Source organism: Sciurus carolinensis, chromosome 11 (assembly GCF_902686445.1).
Source record: "Sciurus carolinensis chromosome 11, mSciCar1.2, whole genome shotgun sequence".
Classification (NCBI taxonomy): Eukaryota; Metazoa; Chordata; class Mammalia; order Rodentia; family Sciuridae; genus Sciurus; species Sciurus carolinensis.
This window is the reverse complement of record NC_062223.1, coordinates 47,744,172-47,768,764: the sequence shown is the minus strand read 5'-3', so window position 1 is coordinate 47,768,764 and position 24,593 is coordinate 47,744,172. Positions and strand designations below refer to the sequence as shown.

The following is a 24,593-nucleotide window of genomic DNA, read 5'->3' as shown; positions in this document are numbered from 1 at the left end:
GGAAAATAAATAAGTCATCATCATCATGGAGTCATATAAAATATCCAAAGGAGATGGAATTTAAAATCAGCAGTAACAGTATGCAGAGAAGAGTGAACAAGAGGGTTCGTACAGAACCAGATATTCCAGAAGGAAGAATGAATATGTGTAATCCTGATAGTGTTAAGAGAAATGTTACCATACTCCAGCACCCTATAGATGGATTCATGACCTCAGTGGCTCCCTGAATATCCAAAGGTCACGTGACAGTGTGATAACCTAGTGCTGAGTTCAAGTAACACATATTATTAACTGGAAGGACTTTCAGCAGAAGAAATTATCATTTGCTATCAAGCTTAACTAGTAAAATAGGATAGGAAAAGTCTTGAAAGAATGAAAAGCACACTAGAGCCCACATTTAACAACTATTAATTGAAACATATAGTTTCAAGCTATGATTCTAGACTCTTCAGATGCAATATTGAGTAAAGCAAAAGATTTTGCCTTCATGGATATTTTAGTCCAGAGATAATTGGCAAGTGTCAAGTATGTTAAAAATATTATATCATTTAATCTTCATCATTCCTATCACGGTTGGATTAGTGCAGATAGTACCCTCTTTACTTTTTGACTGCTTGGCACTTTGTATAAGTTTATAAGTTGAAATACCCTGTGTTCTGTCATGCTAAGCCTATTGGACTCTAATTCCAGGAAACTCGAAACTTGATCAGAGTAACGTGAGGGTAGAGAGGAAATTATGGGATCTCCAGCAGTATTGTCTGAGGAGATTATGAAGTATTTCTGCTTCTCAATGCCCCTGGCAGCCCTGCTCCCTGCCTATCTGTAATCCTGCTTTTACTGCCTTCCTATGCTCTCTGTGAATTTCCCAAACCTTACCTTCCTCTAAAGCTTATCATCTGGTATGCATTGCTGTTAACCAGGGAATCTTAAGTGCTGTCACAGGTTTCATCAGCGTAATGTTTTAGAGGAAGAAACTAAAATTCAGATTAAATGGTTCAAGTTCAGATAGCTACTACATAATGCTGTTAATTGTGACCATTCCCAAAGGTCCTGCTCTTTTCACCATACCACATTGTCCACTTCTTGATGAGGGCAGCTTAATGAACAGCTTCCTTTCCGTACCTGGTGATGCCTCCTTCCATGAGAATTTGTTAAATGATGGCAATGAATCCAAAACGTACAGGGTAGATCTCATCTCCTCTTTGCAGTCACAGGACTACAAAATGAAAAGGCAAAGTGCCAGAAGCCTCCAAGTTCTGCCTGTGTCTGAAATAAACAATACAGGAAGAAATCCTGCAGAAGCTCTTTAAAGGGATTTAGTAGGATGCTTTCCTACAATCTTTTTGTTTGCAGATTCTTTAATGCTGAACATGATTATGTTTCCTGAATCCTCTTCCAATTAAAAACAGGGCACGCCATGGTTCACAGTGTCAAGTAACCAAATTTCATAGCAAAATACCTCAGAGAAAAATGCATATAATTAGCAATAATATGTAAGTTTTTTGAAACTTGCCTCCTCCATATTCAATCTATGCCCATAGAGGTTCTTTTAGTAATTTGCATAGGTCACAATGAAGGGTCCACAGTGAAGGGTAATATAAAAAATGCCCTTTGGAATGCATTGTCTTATTTCTTCTAAAACTATTGTTGACTGTAATGTATGAGTCTACTAAGACATTCAAAAGAATTTAGAACCAGATCTGGAACTGGTCATTCCTTCCCTCTATAATTCACATAACTGAATATATTTGTCTTTCCCTTGATTAATTGATTATTGAGTTATTTGGTACTGGAGAGTGAACCTTGGGTTATTTCACTACTGATCTATATCCCCAGTCCTTTTAAAATATTTTTTAACTTTGAGACAGGGTTGGGATAAGTGGCTGAGACTATGATCTTCTTGCCCAAATATCCCAAGTCTCTGGGATTATAGGAATACATGACCAGACCTGGATTTTTTTCCTTGATTATTAAAAACAGATGCAAGAGTGTGTAAGGAATTCACAACTAGTTTACAATAGTTTTCCTTCCTTCTTAAATATTTACTCCATTGCTTATTACCCTTTCCCACTTACTCACCTGGATTTTACATACTCTTTTCTTACTTCTATGTAATTTTATATACTATTTTCAACATTATTGAAATAAAAATAACAGAGGATATTAGCAACCTAGAACAAACAAAAAAATGCACTATGCAATATTCAGGTTGGTTCCCTTCCCCTGCAATTCATTGAGGTGCTGCTTTGTGCCAATCTGCCCATTTTACATATTATGTGTGTCACAGGGAAATTGCCCAGTAAGATATACAAATGTGTAGAATATTTTGACTAATTTTGGGGGGAGTCAGAGTGATTTGATAACATCAATAAAGGAAAATATTTAGGTAATTATGGAAGTTCCTCATATCCCATGATCAAAGGAATCAACTATAGGTGAAGTTCATAGTATTGAAGATAGCTTACCAATTGATTTTCTTCTCTTCTTTTTTGATAGTGTCATTAATATTGACTGTAAATACTGAACTCATTTCTTAATTTTAAATTTATGTTCAATAACTTCCTGAAGTATAAGAGCTATAGTAAAGATTTTTCCCTTGTCAATGCTTAATTTTCTTTTAAGAACAGATAATCCTTCCATATTAAGTAGATATAGGAGCTATATAAGAGGAGGGGATGGGGGAGAGATGGGCTGAATGCCTTTGGAATTAATAGAATTAATTGACAATCAAACTGATTCCAAAATTCAAGTTTTTTCCCCACAAAATTATACCCTAACACTCAGCACGCAAAAGCCCTGAACATATTACATTTCATGTAACAAGTGTAACACCATTGAAAAAAGTGAAGACATTAGAAGCAGAGTTAAGTTGGTGATACTCATTGAATAGTCTTGGAATATAGCCTTGTTTAATCTTAAGATTCAGTTGTTATTAATTAATTAATTTGTTTATTTATTGTAAAATGTAAATAGTAGTACTAACTTCTTGGTGTTTTTCAGAAAACTAAAGACAATGAAGGTAAAACTTTATCTCATTGCCCAGTAAATAGTAAGTACATACCAAAAGACAGTTACTAGCAGCATAATTTTAGATACATTTATATGTATCTGTACATGTATGCTTTGAGTACTTACCATCTATCTACTACTCTATTAGGTATTGTGGAAAATGGAAAAGCTATATTAGACACAGTCCTAGGTCTAAGGAAACAACCAAATTTGGGGGAGGGCAGTGTTTAAAAATATGAAACTATTTAGTAAAGACATAAGTTTAAAAATGGTTCTGAATTTCATTAATAATGGTTCAGTTATTAATTATTTCCTGTCTTCTACTGATTTTGGAAATAGTTTGTTTTGTTTTCTAAGGCCTTGAGATATAACATTAGATTTTTGGGGGGGATCTTTCTGTTTCTTTTATGTAGGCATTCAGGGACTCAATATCCAGAACATAAAAAACTCAAAACACACACACACACACACACACACACACACACACACACACACCAACAACCCACATAACCCAATCAATAAATGCATAAAGTAACTAAACAGATATTTCTCAAAAAGAAGAAAGAAATACAAATGGCCAACAAATCTATGAAAAAATTGTTCATCATCACTAGCAGTCAGGGAAATTTCTAAACTACATTGAGATTTCATCTCACTCCAGTTAGAGTTGCAATCATCAAGAATAAAAATAATAAATGCTAGGGAGGATGTGGAGGAAATGGTACACTTATACATTATTGGTGGAACTGCAAATTAGTACAACCACTTTGGAAAGCAGTATGGAGATTCTTCAAAAAGATTATGGAACTACCATATGACCTAGCTTTCCCATTTCTTGGTATTCACCCAAAAGAACTAAAATCAGCACTCCACACTGATACAGGCACATCAATGTCTATAATAGTACAATTCACAGTAGCCAAGATAGAGAACCAGCCTAGACACCCATCAAGATACTAATGGCTAAAGAAAATGTGATATATATACACAATGAAATTTTACTCAGTCATAAAGAAGAATAAAATTATGACATTTGCTGGTAAATGGATAAAACTGGAAAACATCGTGGTACATGAAATAAGTCAGACTCAGAAAGTCAAGGGTATATTGTTGTCTCTCATGTGCAGAAGCTAGACCAAAATAAGAGAGGGCTAGACCAAAATAAGGGAAGAAAATAGTGGAGATGGAGAATCCCTTAAAAATAGAAGTGAGAGCAGTTAGAGTAGAAGATGATTAGGGAAGAGAGGAGAAACAGGAAAAGGAAGGAACTGTGGAATGAAATTGACCAAGTTGTACTATGCACATATATGAACATAATACAGTGAATTTCATCTATGTGAACTTATATAAAGTACCAATTAAAACAATAAATACATAGAAGGAAGACCAGGTTTGTTTAATTCTTGAAATACCCTAGAAAATGGATAGGATCACCCCATTTCTAAAGGAAACTAAAGCCAAGAAAGTGATAGAGTCTAAACAAGGCCTTCCCAAATTCAAAGCCCATGCTTTACACCAGTGTTCACTATGTCCAAAAACACTATTTTACTCCAGAGAATCAACAGAATTTCTACATGGCTCCCTTTCAATCAGTGAAGACACTGGGTAAAATCTATTCTAACTAAACACAGTTTCACAGGGCCTCTCTGAAGCTAATGACCAACACCAGCTGGATTCTGATGCTTTTGTTACATTTAGTTTACACTAAACTCCTTTGTTATTAAAACAGGCATAATTTTCTTCTGTTTTTAGTGATGTTCAGAGTGATGTTCAATAAACATGAATAAACTTTTTAAAGTTTCTTTTTGTCTAAGATCATTTACTTTCTGATTTCAGCACATTGTTTAGAGTAAATTCAAAGCATAAAGTAAAATGTATAATACATTTTAGGAGTAGAAATTTAAAAATACTGGAAACAGGGAGATGAGTCTTTTAATAATTAGAATTTTAAAAAACTGTATGGTACAATCCTATATAGCACATAATAAGTCAAGAGCAAGGTATGTCTTTTCTGGGAAAGGTGGTCCTCAGATTATTTCTCAATGGTTTTCTCCTTGCTAGAACCAAGACTTGCTTCTTCTTGTATCTAAAATGTGGAATATTTGTGGGCTAGGGTGCGGGTAGCTTAGGGCTTATCTAGCATGCACAAGATACTGCTTTCCATCCCCAACACCAAAAAACAAACAAACTTTTGAATAGATAAATGTGGAATAACTGTGAAGCAGTAAGTTGGTAAAGCAGTCAAAGAGGCTCCCTTTTGTGTATTTTCTGTGCTTTCTCACATTTTGGTATAATGTGTTCTTAGAGACACAGGTGGATGTGGAATACCAGACCATGTTCAGATAGCAGGAGCACAGTGGCTTCCACTGGACAGAACCCAAATCTGCCTTTTTCAAGCAATCCACATGAAACTTCAGTTCAGGCTAAATTATATATTTCTATTCGACAGATAAATATTTACTTAATTCTACTACATTTGTGTTATATATGGCTAGATTGGCCTCATATAATATCCATAATGTGCGTCATGAGAAAAGCTTCCTTGAGTAGAACGTCTTCCATAGGTAATTATGAAAACATTTTATTAATTGAAAATTGCTATATAAATATGGGCAATTATTATCTTTGCTATCATTATCAATGTTTATCATGATCTTAAATATCAACACCTTCTTTTCACAAAGATACAGACACCTTTTCACATACTTAAATTAATGCTCTCTATGGACAGAGGAGTAGAAGCCTCAAATGTCATTATTACTAAAGAGGAAAAAGGAAAAACTTTTCACATGATTTCATCTTTACTTCAACATACAACTTACTTGTTTTTTTTCTAAAATAGGGAGATGCTTTTATTCGCCATCTTCTGATTACTAAGACACAATCTGTCTATTGAAGAAATGTGGCAAAATGCAGAAAAACTAAAGGATAAAATAAGACCACCACTTATAGATCAGCAATATTAATACTTTGGCATACTAGGGTAGGCTTTTTCATGAGAACATATAAATAATTCTCCCTTCTTCCCCTTTAAAGTTTATTATATGTGCTCTTCCACAACAACCTACTTTACAATAGAATCATCAGAGTAGTCCATATTAATAAATATTATGCAACATGAATGTTAATATCTGTAGACTATTCTTGAGTACATGTACTACAGTGCTAAAAATTGTTAAAACTTGTTTTTATGTTTTACAGTTATAAATTACTGTGAATATTCTTCTATATAAAATATTTTTCATATCCTTTACAGGACATGCAGTCCATGAAAATGGGTTTCCTAGGATAACAAAGTTGACAAGGACCACTCTGGTTTACTGAAACTCACTAGAAACTCTTCATGACATTTGCCCCAATCCTCAATCACTCAGTATGATATCTAAGGGTTGAATTAAGGGAGCAAATGTCCCAAGTTGTTCATGACAAGTAACAGTATCTTTTCAATCCTCCTGTTAATATAGTTTTCTAACTTCACAATGTAAACACTCAAAATGATAAAAATTCCAGCAAAACAGTCCTGAAAAACAGCAAAGGGATAACTTTTGGTATGTAATTTAGATTTTATTGTGTGTGTGTGTGATTGAACCCAGGGCCTCGTGCTTGCGAGACAAGCACTCTACCAACTGAGCTATATACCCAGCCCTTGGTATGTAATTTAGACTTCTCATCTGAAGCTCATTCCCTACCTTGAGGTTCATTAATACTTTCCAATTAACCTATAACAACCTCCTGGAAAACCAAATGTTTAACTACCCATCAAAATAAAAGAAATATGTAGGAAATAGGGTAAAAGATGAGAGATCCTATTTTCAAATGTCTAAATAGGATACAAACCAAACCAAACTGTAATGGAATTCAATATGAAAGTGAATATAGAATCATAATGATAACCACAACCTTAAAAAAAGGAAATGCAGGTGTTAGTAAATGTCTTTTTTCTATACCATGCAATTGGAAGTAATGCAGTAAGGATTAAACTATGGAACTTTGGGTCCTTAGATTTGGGCAATTGAGCCCTATTCTGCAATCTTACCCTTTAGAGAACCTTCGTCTTGACTACCTTTGACCTGCTTTTGTATTAAAGTCCAGGGGTTAAGTTTCTATGTTCTCTCAGAATCTGATTCCTCGCTAACCTTCTGGATCATGTATATTCTGGGTACCTGAGACTTCACCCTGAATTCCATGCCTGAAATGCCACAAACTCACTTTGGGGGCTTTTGCTCAACCCTTTCCAACAGACCCTACTTCCCAAGAACACACCCTTATGCTTGAGGTGAGGAGAGAAGGCCTTTGGGAGAATGGAGGGTGCTTGGACATAAGGTCTGGGGTTGCATGCAGGCGTGAATGAGGCTCTTTATAGGATAGAAAAAGAAGACTTGTATTGGGAGATTCCATGTACTCTTCTCAGGCTCTGTGAATGTAAAGAACCTATTCTTCCAGCCCATTATATTTAGTAACAGATGTACTTCATTTTCTATATAACAGATATATCATTTTCTGCTTCAGCATGGAGATCCTTCTTTCAGAAAAAAAAGTAAATTAAAATGTATAAATGATACATTTTAATCATAGCAAATACATCATTTGAAATCCCTTTGGGGGAAACTATGAGATTACAGTATTCTGCCCCTTTTGAGCCATGGCTTAGGGTTCTATAGAAGAGATTCAGTGTTTTTGAAGACACTACAAAAATTCTGTTGTATTCAACATGAGAAAGGAATGTCTGCATTTTAGAAGGTTTCAACAAGGTGCCTAGCAGCTACCTACACATGTGATGCTTTTTCTATGTCCCTAGGTGAACTGTCCTCCTTTTACCCCTGAATCCAGTTATTCTGTCAATATCCCTCCCTCTCCATGCTATTTCACATCTGTTTCCAGAGGGTGGATGAAAAGAGGATTGAATTATTTCTCTAAAAATGATGTGTTCAAGTCTTAATCCCCGGAATCCATAAACATGACCGTCTTTGGAAATAGGATCATTACAGAGGTAATAAGTTGAGCCATACTGGAGTAGAAGGGACCATAAATCCAATGGCTACTGCTCTTAAGATAAGAAGGATGAGCACAAAGAGACCCATGGAGGAAGGCCGTTGGAGGAGAGATTGGACTAATGAACTACATACAAGGAAGAACTGGGATTGTCAAGTACACGGCAAGCCAGGAAGACACACAGCAGTATTCTTCATTAGAGTCCTCAGAGGAGCATTGTTTACCAGCACCTTGATTTCAGACTTTTAGTCTCCGAACTGTGAGGGAATAAATTTTGTGTTGTTTTACCCACTAAGTTATGGTAGTTGTGATAGCAGCCCTAGGAAACTAAAAGAAGGGTTCTTTACTGGTCACTCTCTTCCTCTTGACCTTGGCAGAACAGCACTCTGCCCTGCCTCCACCCATCCTTCCCCTCTGTCAAAGTGTACTAACAGTTCTCCTGATAAAGGTTTTGCTTCTAACTCTTCTAAGAAGAGGAGTGGATGCAGGGTTGTGAGTAACAAAATTAGTCAACATGGACGAACAGGAAGGTGTTTTCTGAACATCATCCCTTTGACTAAGGGTATCTCTCTGCACATTATGTTAGTCGGTAGATATTTTTTAACCCCCCTATTAAGAAGAGAAAACTATGTATCAGGAAAATTAAGTTACTTAAGCTTAAGCACACTGTCATCTAACTAAATCAGAAAAGCCAGGAGGCAAACTAAAATTCAATTATCAAAAAGGCTTCAAATACTTTCTAGTTGTATTAATTCACAATTGTACTTTTTTTTGATAGATTATTGTATCTCAGGATCAGATGTTATTCAATATATATGCTATCTTTTTGTGATTTATTAGTTGTATATTAAATTTTCACTGATTTTTACTTATTAAAGCATGTGTGATAAACATCTCTAGTTGCATGCAATTGTCATGAATATGTTTTACTCTGTATTATGTATGACATAGGTATGAGTCTATATTATATCACCCTTCTCTTATTATGACTTTATATATAACATAAATTTATATATGTGTATATATGTATTTTATTATTATTATTGTGTTGCAGCACTGGAGATTGAACCCAGGACCTCAAACATGCTAGGCAGGCACTCTACACTCTACCACTAAGTTATAATCCCAGCACAAAAGTTATTTAATTATAATTATAACTCCCTCATTCCCTTCTCTGATTCAAAATTCCAGTTGTCTTACATGAGTCAGTTGATCATACTAGTTTCTTAAGTATTAAGCATTCTTACCAGAATATACCATAAATTGATCCATTTCTCCACATTTATCTTTGCTTTCTTCCTAAATGGCAGCATGGTATACACCCAGTTCTGCAATGCCCTATGAGCTTCGTATCCAACTCCTGGCCAATCATAGTTCTACCCAACATTCCAGACCTTATAATGTATTTCTATTTCCTAAATTATTTCTGAACATGTCACATCATTCTCTTATTCTTCTTTTTCTCCCTGTCTCCCTTCCTAATGCCCACAGGTTTCATGTTTTGTTGATTCACACTATTGTTAACATGAATGATCGAGTTAATTAGAACATCAATAAACCAAAACTTGCCTCTACCTCCCAAACCCTGACAATATCTTATTATAATCTAATCTAGCTCATGGACTGCTTTAGAAGAAAATGCCTTACAAATTGTCATGTGGGGTGCTTTTGATTTTGTAGAATATTTGTGCCTAAAGATGCATGGAGGAACTTTTGCTCAGTGGTAGCCCAGATCCCACCATGGGAAAATCCATTTTTCATTGTCCTTCCTAAAATAAACTAACCCATGTAGGTGACAATAGAACACCAGGGAATAGCTCCTCTGAAGCTCAAGAGGGCAACGTTGTCCCTCCAGCTGACTTTTGTTTAAACATTCCTTCCAGTACAACTGACTCACAGGTGCCCTTTCAACAGCAAGCAGAAAGCTCAGTTTCTCACCTGTGCCAATGCCCTCCTGCCAAGGACCACCAAAACTCCCAAAGTATAAGGACTGGGTTTGTTAGAAGTTGATGCAGTGAGGGGGAACACACAGCAGGGGGCATTGCAGTGAAAGGGTGTCAGAAAAATACTTGTAGATTTAGGGTTTTGCTAATTAATTTTAGGGAGAGTTTAAGGAACAGGGGAAATCCTTGATTGGGTACCTTAATAAATCTAGAAGGAGGGACGTCTACTAGACTGAGACTTCAACTAAAGAGGCATTGACTAAAGAAGCAACAGTCATTCATATTAGCCAGGATAAGGAGATTTTTCACCCTTCTGTGATTTAGACAGTTTTCTTGTTTTTTCTTTGTTCAGACATGATTTTGTCTTGAATAGCAAAGATGACAGTGGCTTTGTATAATGTTGATGTTCTGGAAAGTTGTTTAGTTTCAGCAGAACACCAATACTTTATTAACTGAGTAACAATCAGCTGGTAGCAATCCTAAACCCTGTCTGAGAGTATCAGGTTAACTTCTGTATGTCAGGGGCTCCTTCTCTTTTTCATCTCCTTCCCCTTCTAATAAAGAGCAGATGAAATTAGGCTGAGGGACACTGTGACTCTTGAGACCCATATTTTCACCATTGTCAAGATTTTGCCGAGCTGAAGTTTGTTTAGAGGATCTCATCTGTAGTTGAACCAGGGTTAGTTTCTCCTGCTATTTTGTGCTTGATAGTGAAGTTGAATTCTCCAAGCCAAGCACCCAACGAGCTATGTTTCAGAGCATCAACTGAATATTTCTTTCATAACATAATCATGATATTCTTCAGTTACCTTGTAGCAGATGAGTGCAGCAAGAAGTGATTTTTAAAGCATAAATAGTCCTTTGTCTAGGTAAGAGAAAAGAGAGAAATAGGTAATTGTCTGTTAACAATTCTTGATAATGAATTTAGAGTAGTTTTCTAGGATTACAGAGAAGCAATTTTATGCAGTGAAAATTTTTAATTAATGCAAACCTGATAAGAGTAATATTAATAGTAACCAATTAGTGATGGTTACTTTGTACTTATTTAATTTAATCCTCAAAAATCCTGAAATATATATTATTTATTTCCATTGCACAATTAGAAAAAGTAAGGCTTAGAAACAATTACTTCCCCCAAGGTCACATCACTAATAAGTAGAAGGGGATGATTCAGTCTGAAGTTTGTCTGACCTTAGAGACTTCATCCTTAGTAATTACTCTTTGTTAAAACACTTCTGTAATCAACTCCAGTGACCCATTCCTGAGAAATGAATGTGGGTAAGCTAGTCTCCTTCTACTGCCATTCTCTATATCTTCTCGTCTTGGTGTGCCCATGATCTGAGGGTTTCATGGAAGAAAATACGTACCAGAAGAACAAAATAATTGACAGTTTGGTGGAAGGGTAAATGAGGAATTAAGAGATGCCTGTTAGTTAGGTTCATTCCATAGTTTTCGCCCTACCTCTCTATGAACTGATTTACTAATTACCATTTTGAAGTGGTTGCCTGTATTAGAAGTCAAAGTTAAATACAAACACTAAGATGGCATTTGTCCTATTTCTCCAATAAGTATGGCTATGGAGATTTTGAAATTATTCATTTCACCCATTTTTATAAAATGGTATTTTAAAGCTTTATCTTGTTAAAATGTTCCCAGTGAAATGTACTAGAGTCAACCTGTCAAACTCCCAACACTGCACTATATCATTTAACTTAGCAAAGCATCCCAATGGATGCCCCCAGCTAATTAGAAAGATGACTCGAAGACGATATACAATGACTCAGAAAATCCACATCAACTATTTTTTTCTGTTAATTATTGGTTTGGAAAACTACACATCCTATTTTGAGTGCTAAGTTCTCCTTTCCTGGAATAAAAACCATGAAAATCTATACTGGTGTTGGATTTTTGTGTCCATGGTTCTCATTAGACTTTTCCATTTATAGATATTGCACTCTTAGCCTTATACATCATGCTTAAAACACCAAGTTCCATAATGCTCCCATCTACTTATTTTTTTACCCTGAAACTTGGAATATCACTATTATTTTTAAAACAACTTAAAGTAGAAAAGCTACTCAATGAATTTTATTCTTTATTTCATGCGATAGGTGTGATACAAAAATCTTATATGCAAAAAAGTAACGTCTATGAAACTGAATCACATTGTGAATATTTCATTGCATACAAAATTGTTTTATTATAGAATTACCTTAAAGTCAAATATGGTTTTGGAACTTTCTGGTTTGTCTGTATTCAAAGTTCCTATCTCATTTTTTCTCAAAGTAGATCTATGCTGTTGAACACATTGAAATTCTATGGGGTAAGAAACTGTGTATTCTTACAATACTGCTTACATAAATACCAAGCCCAGTGCTGCGTAATCCAGAAAAAATGCTATGCAGTGTAGTCATGCAAATGCACCAAAACTCAGGAGTTATTTTTAGTCTCTGGAACTTTCAAAGAAATGGATGACATTAAGTAACCTTTAGCAGAAACCAGTGGCCTATAGCTGAACATAAAGTTCCAACCAAATCCAGTGTGACTCTACTCTTTGGTTAAAACATTGTGGGCTCCATGAAGGTATATGTTTATTCTAATTTTATTTAAAAGATAATGCTCATTTCTAGGAAAGTCAGATTCAGAAATGAGGTCCTTATCCATTCCAAATTACATAAGGCTAAAACTTTATTTTGTTTTACATGTAATTTCCTGTTTAGAATGGAAGCATGGAAAAGGGAGAGAAGGAAAAAGAAAAAAAGAGGGGAAGGAAGAACAGGAGATGAGGAATGTTGACACCAATCTAATAAATAGTGGAAAGACCAAGGAGGAATCAAAACTTGCTCTACTTTCAGCAGTTCATGTGATTTCTAAATCGGGCAAACCTGGAACCATGTCTTCTCTCTGTAGTGAAATCTCTTCACACTCTGAGGCTCCTAACAGAAAACCTTCTGGAAGGTAGGACTATTCATATTTCACTCTCAGATGTTCCTGCAAGACATTCTCCAAACTTAATTAGACCTTCCTACTCATGAAGATAGGTACAAAAGACTTTTTAAATGTCACTTAAGAACATGCTTTGAAATTCACCTTACTAATCTGTCTGATGTCACAGCTTAGAGGCCATGCCCATGTTACAAAACCCACTTCAAATCCAACCCCATCCTCTCCTCTCAGCATTGCTAATTACCTCTGTCTGAAATAACTCATATTTCTCTGCTTCAATAAGCAACTTATTTTTTTTTTACTATAAATGCATTCTCTATTTCTGCAAAACAAAATTCCTATTTATTCCTGGTTTATTTAGCATCCAACTCTTGAAGCCTTATGATTGGGGTTGAAAATCTGATCCTGCCACCTACTAGCCATGTGGACTTGAGCAAAACACTAGACTCTTCAGTTAATGGAGACCTCATCAATTACTTCAACTGTAAAACTGAGATAAAAATACTCATCTTGTTATTTGCTATTATAGGATGAAAGGTGTTAAAACGTGGAGAGCTCTGTGAATTACATCAGGCACACAGTAAGAACAAATAAGTGTTAGCTTCTATTGTTATTATCACTACCATCCTCATTATTACAGTTATTATGATTATTTATCTGATGATACATTTTATACCTTTAAAATATTTTGACACATTTAATCAAGACTATAATCCCCACAAATTGTAAGGATTATACCTATCCATCCTTGTATCCCAAATCCTCTCCGATTTTTTTGAGATTTAGAAGTTCTCAGAAAGAATGTGTGAAATAAATGAAAAATGGGCTTGTTTATTGCTGAAAATACTAACTCTGTAGATTAAATTTCTCTGCCATGAATTATACATAGGTTCCTGGAGGTCAGAAATTTCATCTATTTTTGCTCAATTAGCACAGTCTAGTGTATAAATGCATATTGTTGAATGATGTAAATGAATTAACAAACCCTAAAACATATGTACCACACATGCCAGTTCTCTGCTTAATTTGTCATCATAATTTTATTCCTCTGCACACACCTGAGACAAAGGAGGCATTCAATGAACTTAGGAGAAAGAGTGTATTTACCTATACTCATTGACTTAGAGATTCCTTCTAGTGAGCTCTATGAATAGGCAAAAGACCTGTAAAAGCTCAAGTTAGTGCCCAAAATGTATATCATGCAATATCAAGTGAGATTGAATACATGAAATATGAAATTATATTTGAAAAATGAGTGACATGACCATGCAACAGTTATGAATGGCCTCTAATAACATTTAATAGTACTTCTCCTGGGGTGACCTACTCTATTTGCAGGAAACTACTATGAAGTTGCTGAAAACAAGTCACTTTCTCTAGTGCCTTGCTTTTGAAAAGCCCAACTGCTAATCTATTTCTCTAGAATGATAGCCCATCTATCCAAGGTCTTGGGAGTAACATAGCAATAAGGAAAAGATTAATATCCTCATTCTGTTTTTCTCTTTTCTAAAATGAACATTGGGTTCAGTGGTAACGAATACCAGCCTCTGACTTCCCTTCTGAGATTTCCAAATCCACAAGCTCATGGTTCTCTCAAGCAGAAAATAACTTATTTTCTCTGTGCTATATATTTCTCTTTCATTTCAGTTTGCAACTTCTTAAGTAATATGATGTATAATTGACCACAAAATGGAAGGAGAGACGGAACTGCATGCAGCTAGAAGCTTTGGGGTTGGATTGCGCTAGTGCTTGCAAGTGGATAGTTTCTGGGCCACAGGGTGAATCTCGTGGCCCTTGTTTAAGGAATTAACTTACCTGCCAAGGGATTTTCAGTTGTTGATGGAAAACTGAGTTTTTGATGAAAACATTTTGGGAAAGAACCATGAGACCAAAGATTCTTCAGTTTTCTTACTTCTTCCTCTACATTTTAATGGCAGTAAACAAAGCAATCAGCAAAGTTTCAGAGTGTGCAGAGATTTGTGGAATGTACATATCACTGTTACAAGGAGAAAATGAGTTTTGGATATATGTATTATATATATACAATCTCTGCTACTACTATAAAATACAGAAACACATGCACACACTTGCCTTCTGGGTAAAACCCAAAAATCAATAATTGAGTACTATACATATACTGCCACAAATTTTTTATTGGGGTTGTTCCTAATTGTTTATTCTCCTCATTTAGTCTTTCTCTTCCCATGATAGGTGTACCTATCCCTCCATTCCATTGACATCAGTCTTGAACACTGTAACTTGTTTGGGGGAACAACATTTGAATGGAAAGCAATGGGTATTGCAAAAAACATACTGCACTCTCAGTCTTGTCTCAGTGCCATGAGCTCAAATAAGACTGTTCCTTGGTCTTGACCCTGGTGTAAAAAGGCAAGAAGCAGAGATATTGCTCATATGTAGTATGAGTGATAAATAAAATCTCTTTTTGGAAGGCACTGAGATTTTTTTTTCTGATTTTGAATAGTTTATTAAAGGAAAGGTGAAGTATCAGTTTCAAATTGTACAAAAGGAAAAAAAAACTCATATTGCAAATGTACAATTTACAGAATTACTAGCAAAACCAATCAAGGAGACACTGAAAATACAAAAATTTGATTTGACAATACTTTGTTGCTGCAGCAAAACCTAGCATAAACTGATTATAGAAAGACCTCATTTTAGGATTATTTGTAGTGTATAAAAATACAATTGACTTTTGTGCATTGATCTTGTACCTGCAAACTTGTTTTTTAAACACCAATTAACATTTCATTGTGTGGATGTATCACTTTTTATCTGTTCACCTACTGAGAGTCAACTTGGTTGTTTCCAAGTTTGGCAATTATAAATCAGGTCTCTATGAAAAAAAAAAAAAAAAAAAGAAAGTCCTCATTTTATGATGGTTCAATTTATAATTGTTTTGATTCCCCAATGGTGTGAAAACCATATGCATTCAGTAGAAATACACTTCAAGTTTTGAATTTTGGTCTTTCCCTGAACTGGTGATATGCCATCCAGTACTCTCTCATGATTATGGGCAGCATCAGTTTTGCAGCTCAATCAGCCACACCATCAAAAGGATTACTAACAAATTCTGTACAGTGTTCTATTGTGTTTCTAAACTATGATATTCAGTAGATTATATGTATTAAATTCTTTTTCAACTTATCATATTTTCAGTTTATGATGGGTTTATCTGGACATAACCACATCTCAAGTCAAGAAGCATCTGTATCTTTTGTTTTTATTTTGTTTTTTAGTTGTCGGTGGACACAATACCTTTATTTTATTTTTAAGTGGTGCTGAGGCTTGAACCTAGGGCCTCACATGTGCTAGGCGAATGCTTTACCACTAAGCCACAACCCCAGCCCACATCTGTATCTTGATAGAATATCTCATACCGTTCATTTGTTCTGGCTCCTTCCTTATTTCTAAGGCCCTGTGTATTATGTAAAGGCAAAACTCTCATATGGAGTTTAAGATTCTGTATAATAGAGACCTTGAGCCTGTTTAGCTTCATCTCCTGATTTCCAATATAGTCCTATGGATATCACTACAATTCTTCCACTTCCCTCAGACATTTCACCTCTACACTTAGCTCATAATGAATGCTGTCAATTCCAATTCTCTGCAGGGCAGATTTCAACTTATTTTCAAGACCCAACCCTCTCTTTTTCTTCTCCCTTAAGTCTTCCCTGGCCACCTACATAATTACTCTCTTCCTACTTCTTTTCACCTATGTATCATATCAGACTTGCAATTACTTTATGACATTTCTGACCCTGGGGTTTCACTGAGAGCAAATTACAAAGTTTTAGATAGCTTTGGAGCTCCAGCACATAGTAGAGTCTGACATATGACAGATATCTGATAAATATTGTAGAACTCATGAGTAAATAAATCATTAAGTGAATTAATAGTGTCCTGTTTCTTTTTTCACAGATGTGGGTTTTTTTTAAATTATTGTTAAAAGACTGGAGGAGGAAACAACATGATTGGAATGATCATGTTGATTTTGGGTTGGTATAAAGTGCTATTATTTTTTTACTAGTGTGTCCTCTCATAATAAAAGGAGTGCTTATAGGAATGGGAAGAAATTTGAGGTGCATACTAACTAAAAAGAGTCTCATATAAATTTGAAGATTATTCCTTTGGTCTCTAGTTTGATTTTAATGTCTACATTAATGATGGCATATTTATGGTATACCTTGGATACCTGGTGCCAATCTCAAAGATTATCATAATTTTTTACATCCTACAATGTAGTATCATCCTGTCCCTTAACAACTTTGTTCTTTTTTTAAGTTTTTGTTTGTTTGGTTGGTGGGTGGGTTTAGGGTTTTTGTTTTGTTTTGTTTAGTACTGGGGATTTAACACAGGGGCACCTTACCACTGAGCTTACATTCCAAGTCCATTTTAGTGTTTTATTTTGAGGCAGGGTCTCACTAAAGTTGGTTAGGACCTTGCTACATTGTACAGGCTGACCTTGAACTTACAATCCTCCCATCTCAGTCCCCCAAATTGCTGAGATTACAGGTGTGCACCACAGCTCCTGACACAACTTTGTTCTAATGGTTGCTTCAACCAAAGGTTTTGAGGTCATTCTTGATTTTCTTCCTTTCTATGTACTTCAGATCTTATAGCTATAATTACTTCATATATCATGAATGCAACCATTTATCACAACCTTTAATATACCACTCAATACAAAAACCTTATGAATTAATGGTGGTAAAAATAAGGATGAGGATATTGATAAGGATGAGAATTAAGTTAACATGTAATTATTTTTTAGACACTGTTCTATCCAATTTTGCTATATCTTGTTTAAGGCTGCTATACAACTTGCCATAGACTGGTTAGCTCTTTACAAAACTCACTTCTAACAGTTCTCTAGGCTGGAAGTTCAAAACTAGGGTATTAGAATGATCAGGTAATGATGAAGTTCCTTTAGGTTGCAGACTGGAACCCTCGGATGGAAGAAAGAAGGCAAGAGAGCTCTCTGGGGTCCCTTTATATGGGAGCACTAAATTCCATTCACTGGGGTTCCACCTTCCTATCCTAATTACCTCCCAAATGTCCTGCCTGCAAATATAATCACACAGAGGGTTTGAAGTACAACAGATGATTGGGGCAGGGAGTGAGGGAGGGCAGACACAGTATGCAGTCCATTGTTGTCTATCACTTTAAATTCTTACAATATTATGAAGTAGATAATATTCTCACCTGTATTTTAGAAACAGAGAAAACTGGAGGGTAAATAGATATTTTACCTAAAACTCTAGAACTAGTAAGTACGGTACCAGTATTCTTAACCTGGATGTTGCACCTTCCAAATTATAACAAGTGCTTGGAATCCCAGAGAAGTGGGAAAAACACTGACATTCGACCTAAGTTTGTAGTTTTAGAAGTAAAGTCTTTGAAATTTGAATATATTCCAGCCTCACTGCTTTCAGTGTTACCTTGTGCACCTTTCTAAATTTCTCTGCATTTCAATTTCCTAAAAGTTTCAGATTTGCAATTTTGGTTTTCACTTTGGATACTTATTAGATGCCACTCCAATATCTATTTCTTTTTATCCACTCAGCAGTACCTCTAATTATTTAACTGTGTATGTTAGGAAGGTTCTTGATGCATTTTCTGCTGATGTATCAGAGTAGCACAAACTGGATGATTTATAATGAAAACAAATTTATTCTGCACAGTTCTGGAGGCTTAGAAGTCCAAGTCCATGGCACTGCCATCTGGCAAGGGCCTCCGGGCTGGATACAACGTAACAGAAGGGTAAGTGAACATGCACCAGAAATGGGAGATGGGGAATAAAGAGGGCAAAACGTAGATCACACCCACTCTTGTGATAAGTAATCCACTCCTGTAATAAGAGCATTAATATATTAATTAAGAGCCTTTATTTTCTAATCTCCTATTGTTAGGTTTCACCTTCCAACAGTATTGAACAGGAACCTTGAAGGACACATTTGAACCTTGATAGGAAGCACTGATTCAACTATTAGATCCAGATCTGGGTTTATAACTGTAGGAGAGAACTCTCATCTAGGAGATGTGGCCTATTAGTTGAAAACTTAAAGAACTATCAACTCTCAGCCTAACAGGTCGCAAGCTGTGGGAAAATTTTCTAGCTTTATTTCTTTCATTTCAAAAATTTCTTGCTGAATCCAAATGAAACTAGTGGGTAAGACATTCAGCAGCAATCTGTGAAAGTTAGCCTCCTGGCACACAGCAGCATAGAAAAGAATGGAGAATGGGTCTAGAGAGGCAAATGAAGAAAGATCCATTGCTCTTTGTCAGCATAAAGTCAGAATGCTGAGATGTCAAACCTCCATCACAAAAGTGAGAGGCCAGGACAAAAATGAAAAGGCACCTCAAAAATGAGCTTGTACCTCAGGACATTAAATGTAAACACACTTCCTTTCAAGTTAATTAATAAAATGTGGGATCAAAAGTAGAAGTAAAAACTAATTTTGTGATATAATGACACAAAGTTCTTTCAGTGTGATTAATTTTTTATTTCTCAGCCTCAGCATTTTCATCCTTAACAGTCTTCTAACTTTTCATTTTGCAAGCTCACCTCCGCCAGTCGGTACCATTATTTGCTGAGCGTCTTTTCCATCTTGACTAAATCACATCGGCACCAGCAGTTGCTGTTCACATAAAATTGGGGACTGAGCAAAGACTGCACTGATAATAACTCCTCTTTGAAGAAAGTACCTGGAGTTTTCCATAATTGGTTTTCTTGATAAAAATAAGTCTCTTCAATTTTCCCCTTCACTTCTACTGTATACTGCAACTTGCATTTTCAATCAACCGCCATGTAATACTGGCTGTACTTCCAAGTGTTCTCTGCCTGACACTCTTACTTTAGTTTATTTTATCAATAATTAAAGCATTTCAAGCTTTTTACCCAGCAATCCCTGTAAATTACTTTCTTATTTATCTTTTTTGTGAGGGTGGGGAATTTTAAGCTTGCCTTGACTTGAGTTTCAAGGAACAGAAAGGCCATTGCTTTTTCTATATAAATTTATTGTTACCAAGCCCCAAACAAGAATGGTCTCAAACTTGTTCTAGGAAACCTTACTTCTATTCAGCCTGTATACCCCATGGATTCAAAGATACTTGATGCTCAACAGGGAAGGGCCTCTTGAAGGAAAAAAATCTTTGCACAGATTCTTCCCAAGTACTTTTGGTGACAAACTTGTTTTACAATTTTCAAAGCTGAAATCCAATATCTGTCTGTGACTTCTCTAAGTATATAAAATTGCAGTTGCTCCGTGGGGCAACAATTTGCTACCTCCTAAGGAAATAGAAAAGATGGAAATAAGGTAACCATTTGAGAGTAAAACTTTGTAATCAGCACACAAAGGCATCAAAGCAGAGTGAGGCACTCATCTGGGGCAGGCAGAATTGGCTGTTAATGGTAAGAGTACAATGACAACAGTAATAAATTAGCAGAAAACTAGCAAAATTTTAAAGAGAGCATACAGACACTATGCCAACCGCTTGCCATGATTATTTCATTTAATTCTGACTAAACCGTATTAGGAATGTTTTTATGGTTCCATTTTACTAATGAGAAAGCAGACTCAGAGCCATTAAACAACTCATTGGTTTAATGTTTACAAAGTCATAAATGACAAAGCTGGAACTTGAACCTTCAGAACCATGACCATGTTTCCAAGCAAAGAGGAAGTACAGAGGGTGATAACTCAGAGAGACACATGCTGGTAGACCCACACAAGGCAGCACAATCCAGAAAATATTGCCCATTCTCCCCAGAAGATTCCTCTCTCTGTTGTGGAAATCAACATGACAGCCTGCCTTGGGCTGAGGCTATTAAAAATTGCAACCATAGAGCTACTATCCCTTGTCGACTTCCACGTTTACCAGTAATTCTTAATAACGTGGCTTTTCCTGAGCTTTTCTGCAGGGAAATGTTGTGTTGGTTCTATTGACATTTTAATGACTCGTGAGTTATTTGTGTGAGCTGCTGGTGCTTCCATTGGAGCAACAGAGTTGATGTCTATAAGACTTCAGAAATGTGATACTAAAGAGTGTGAATTTAAGGAACTGTGAAATGGGCATCTATTGTTTTTATTCTCCTGGCTCAGGAACGAACTTCTGTGATTTCTTTTATTGAGGAAATATTTATTTCTTCTCACACCAAGCATATGCTTTGAGAGGAGACATCCGTATTTTTGGTCATGGTCAGCACCTGACCCTTAAGGAAACTAACGAAATATCCAATTTAACTAGAAAAAGTGTTAGGCCAAAGATGTGCACCTGCTGCAAATGGAGCCAATCAAAACTTGTCACTGAGACCTTTTATCTTGGGATTAGAGAGTTATAGTACATTTAATGTTCTTTCCTAAAACAGTACAGTGTAACTATAGAGCCATGAGAAGCCATAGTCTCCATCCTGGGGAAGAAATCCAATCCATAGTGATGATCAAAATTCTACAGAGAAGAGCAGAGATGAAAGAATGAAAAGATCAAGTTTTCATGTAAGGCATCTTTTTCCTGTCCCAGTCATATCACTACCCTGTCCTCAGTTAAGCAAACTTTCTAATTGCCCTTGCTTTAGGGTAAAGCTAATTCACATTTGGTTCCAGCCAAAAGATGACTGAATAATGTATTTGCTAACCTAAGGGTCAAACCTGGCACAGTGAAGGCAGGACCACCATAGGCAATTGTATACATTGTATACTGCACAAGGGGTCCCAGTCAAGGTGGGTGAGCTGGGGACAAAATCCAGCTGTGCAACTTGGTGTGAGGTAGCACCCACCCAGAAGTGGGAACTTTGACTTTCTAAGGTTTTCACAAATCTCCTAATCGCAGGACTACTGTTAGCTCTAAATGAAGTCAATAAAATAAATGTCAACTTATAAGTATCCTTGGGAGCTGAGTACATTAAGAAGACCCAGACCTTACCTGATTTCTTCTAACATAAATGCCTGTCCCAGTAAGTGTGTGATTGAGAGATGTGGATATCTGAGAATTATATATCAGGACCATCCTTCCACCTGCCCCGGTTGCAATAAATACCAGATCTTTTGATCCTATTTAAAAACAAAAATCCTGACTAGTTTTCTTCTCAACAATTTTGAACAGAGAGTGTATTTTACTATTACGACATTTCTAACCTCTGGATAGTTAGAATGTTCTACATATTAAAGGTTTAGCTGATAATCCCTGAGTTTCAGAGTGGCTTGGTATGATGTTATTATCAATTTCACGTGACAATATGTGCATGTGACTGTCCATATTAAACTGTGCATTGCCACCCACGCTATCCTTGCAAATACCCAGTCACTTGGATCTGATTTCAAATGTTCCCAAGTGCACAGCTACACTTATCCTGTATCCTGGGTATCTGAACAGTTCTGTTGTCATTGCAGTGAGTAAGCCAGCCATGTCACAACAGCTACAACCGCCCGCCTGGAGCTCATCACACCCATCTCACACATGCTTCTTGACTGCTATTGGGGTGATGAAGATGAAAACTGGGATGCTGGCTTTTCCATTTACCCAGTGAGTCACTTTATCTCTAAGACATAAGAGAGTTGTAGGAAGGATGATTTGAATATTGAATGCATTAACAAGCAACCAAATAAGAAAATAGGTCATCATTCTTAATATGCAGGTTTCTAAACGTCAGTCAAATCTCTAGCTAAACACTATCATTGGAGCTCCTGGAAATAGAACTGATGATATCCACTTTCTTTTTCATCTATATGAATTAATCACTGATGACTTATTCTTTCTGTTGGGAGACAGTGTAACACAGTGGTTAAGAATACATGCATTTCAAATTCTTTGACAAAGGTCACGTACCAATTAGAAATTCTTTGAGTCTCAGTCTCCTTACCTGTAAAGTGGTCATAGTAGTACCTATCTCAGATTACATTATGATCATGCATGTAAAGTAATGAGAATTACCCCTAATATGTGACTAGAACCAAATAAGAATTAGCTCTTTTTACTCTTGTATATTCTTTTTTTCTTTTTTTTTTTCTTTTTTTTTTTCAGTACTGTGAATCAAACCCAGGGCCTCATACATGCTAGGCATGTGCTCTATTGCTGAGCTAAATCCCCAGTCCTTTTTATACATATTTCTTAAATATTTGTTAATCTTTATTATATGCTAAGCTTTATGCTAAGAACTGAAAATGGAAAGCATCAAAGTGAGTAAGATAGGCCCTACTCTCAAAAAGACACATTATGTAGTAGAGTGAGGAAATAGAGAAACAATTAATTCCAACAGAAGGCAGGATGAAACAAATGTTAAACAGAATCATAAATCATGTGCTAACATGCACAGATACTGTAGGTGTCTACCTCTAACTGGGGTTTCAGGAAACCCTCTTCTCTAGGACTTCTCTCAACTTAGGAGCTGACAGTGGTGATTTTAAGCAAGATCAAATGTGAACTAGGAGATATGATATACATTTTCACAGAAATAGTTGATTAGATTCCTTCTTACAGAGTCTGGCCCATAGTGGATGCTTAATTACTATTTGTTGAATTAGTGAGATAAATACTCTATGTCCTTTATCCCTTGCTACAGGTGAGTCTTCAGACCACTGAAATGCTGTCACTCCACAGTTGGAAATTCATCAGTTTTTGTCTCTCAGTGGATCTACCTGTAAGAAGAGTCAGAAGGGACCAACCTGCATGATTTCACTGTTGGCTCTGAGGCTTCTTTCTTTTATGCAGTAATTTTATTCCTACGACAACAACAAAAAGACTAAAAGACTTCTGGAAAATTACACATATGCAAAGAATTAAAAAAGAGATTAACTCTGGAAAATCATACTCTATAATAATGTGTCTTTATCCTCCATCTCCCTTGAAGTTAGTTACCTCCACGACCATGGTGCTAACAAAATGTCATAACATTAAAGAGTATTGTCATAGGAAGGGAATTTGGAGATAGTTTAAGCTCTTGTCCAGTAATTCTCTAATTGCAGAAGGGAAAACAGAGGAGTCAAATAACTCACCCAAAGCTACACAGCCCATAATTCATGAACACTAGAGCCAGCTTTCAAACCTAGCTCTCTAGTCTCAAAGACTCTCTACCCACAGGGCTGCATCACTTTTGAAGTTAAGTTCCTTTGTTTCACATTGCTTCTTGGGTTTCCTTCTGCCTCTACCAGTACTGATTTAACCGACATAGGGATAAGCCTTTCATTAAATACCAGTTTCCCGTTTGAGAACAGCACTGAAGGACTGGGTCCAGGAACAGGCTGCACTGCTGCAGGCATCATTCCTGGTATGGCTAAAGCAGATGGAACCACTCCATGCCTCCTGCATGTGGCCGAGTGGACAGCAGGGTAAGTGCATTGGACACATGAAGGGCCTCGTTTTAAAATGGTTTCTCAGAGCAGCAGGAGAAAGGAACTGAAACTGAGAGAATAAATATTGCTCCTCTGCTATGCTCAAAAATAAAAGACCATTTCCAACCTCAAATGGCCCTCAGCTAAGTACATAAACATGTAGGAAAAGCTATTAAAATTTTTATGTGATATTTACAGATTAAGTGGCTATGTCCCCTTTCCTGTCTTCTGGTTTTAGTCCCCATTAAACTATTCTGATCACATTTCAATTTAATTACCACATATTTCTATTTAACTACTTAGAAATTATAAGACTAATCAAGTTCTTTGTTTCTCCAACTTTCCCCAAGCCTAC

General features: G+C 36.1%; 1 long non-coding RNA gene across 2 annotated transcripts in view; it reads left to right on the top strand.

Moving 5' to 3' along the window:
- LOC124960513 (uncharacterized) overlaps positions 1-23,659 on the top strand; it is a 107,303-nt gene extending 83,644 nt beyond the window's left edge. Inside the window, exons 2-4 of one of the 2 annotated variants that reach the window (XR_007104085.1) lie at positions 18,593-18,671; positions 22,301-22,433; positions 23,470-23,659. This is a non-coding gene — a long non-coding RNA (uncharacterized LOC124960513). The remainder of the gene's footprint in view (positions 1-18,592; positions 18,672-22,300; positions 22,434-23,469) is intronic. The other variant, XR_007104087.1, reaches the window with a different exon arrangement.
- Positions 23,660-24,593: the final 934 nt, after the last annotated feature.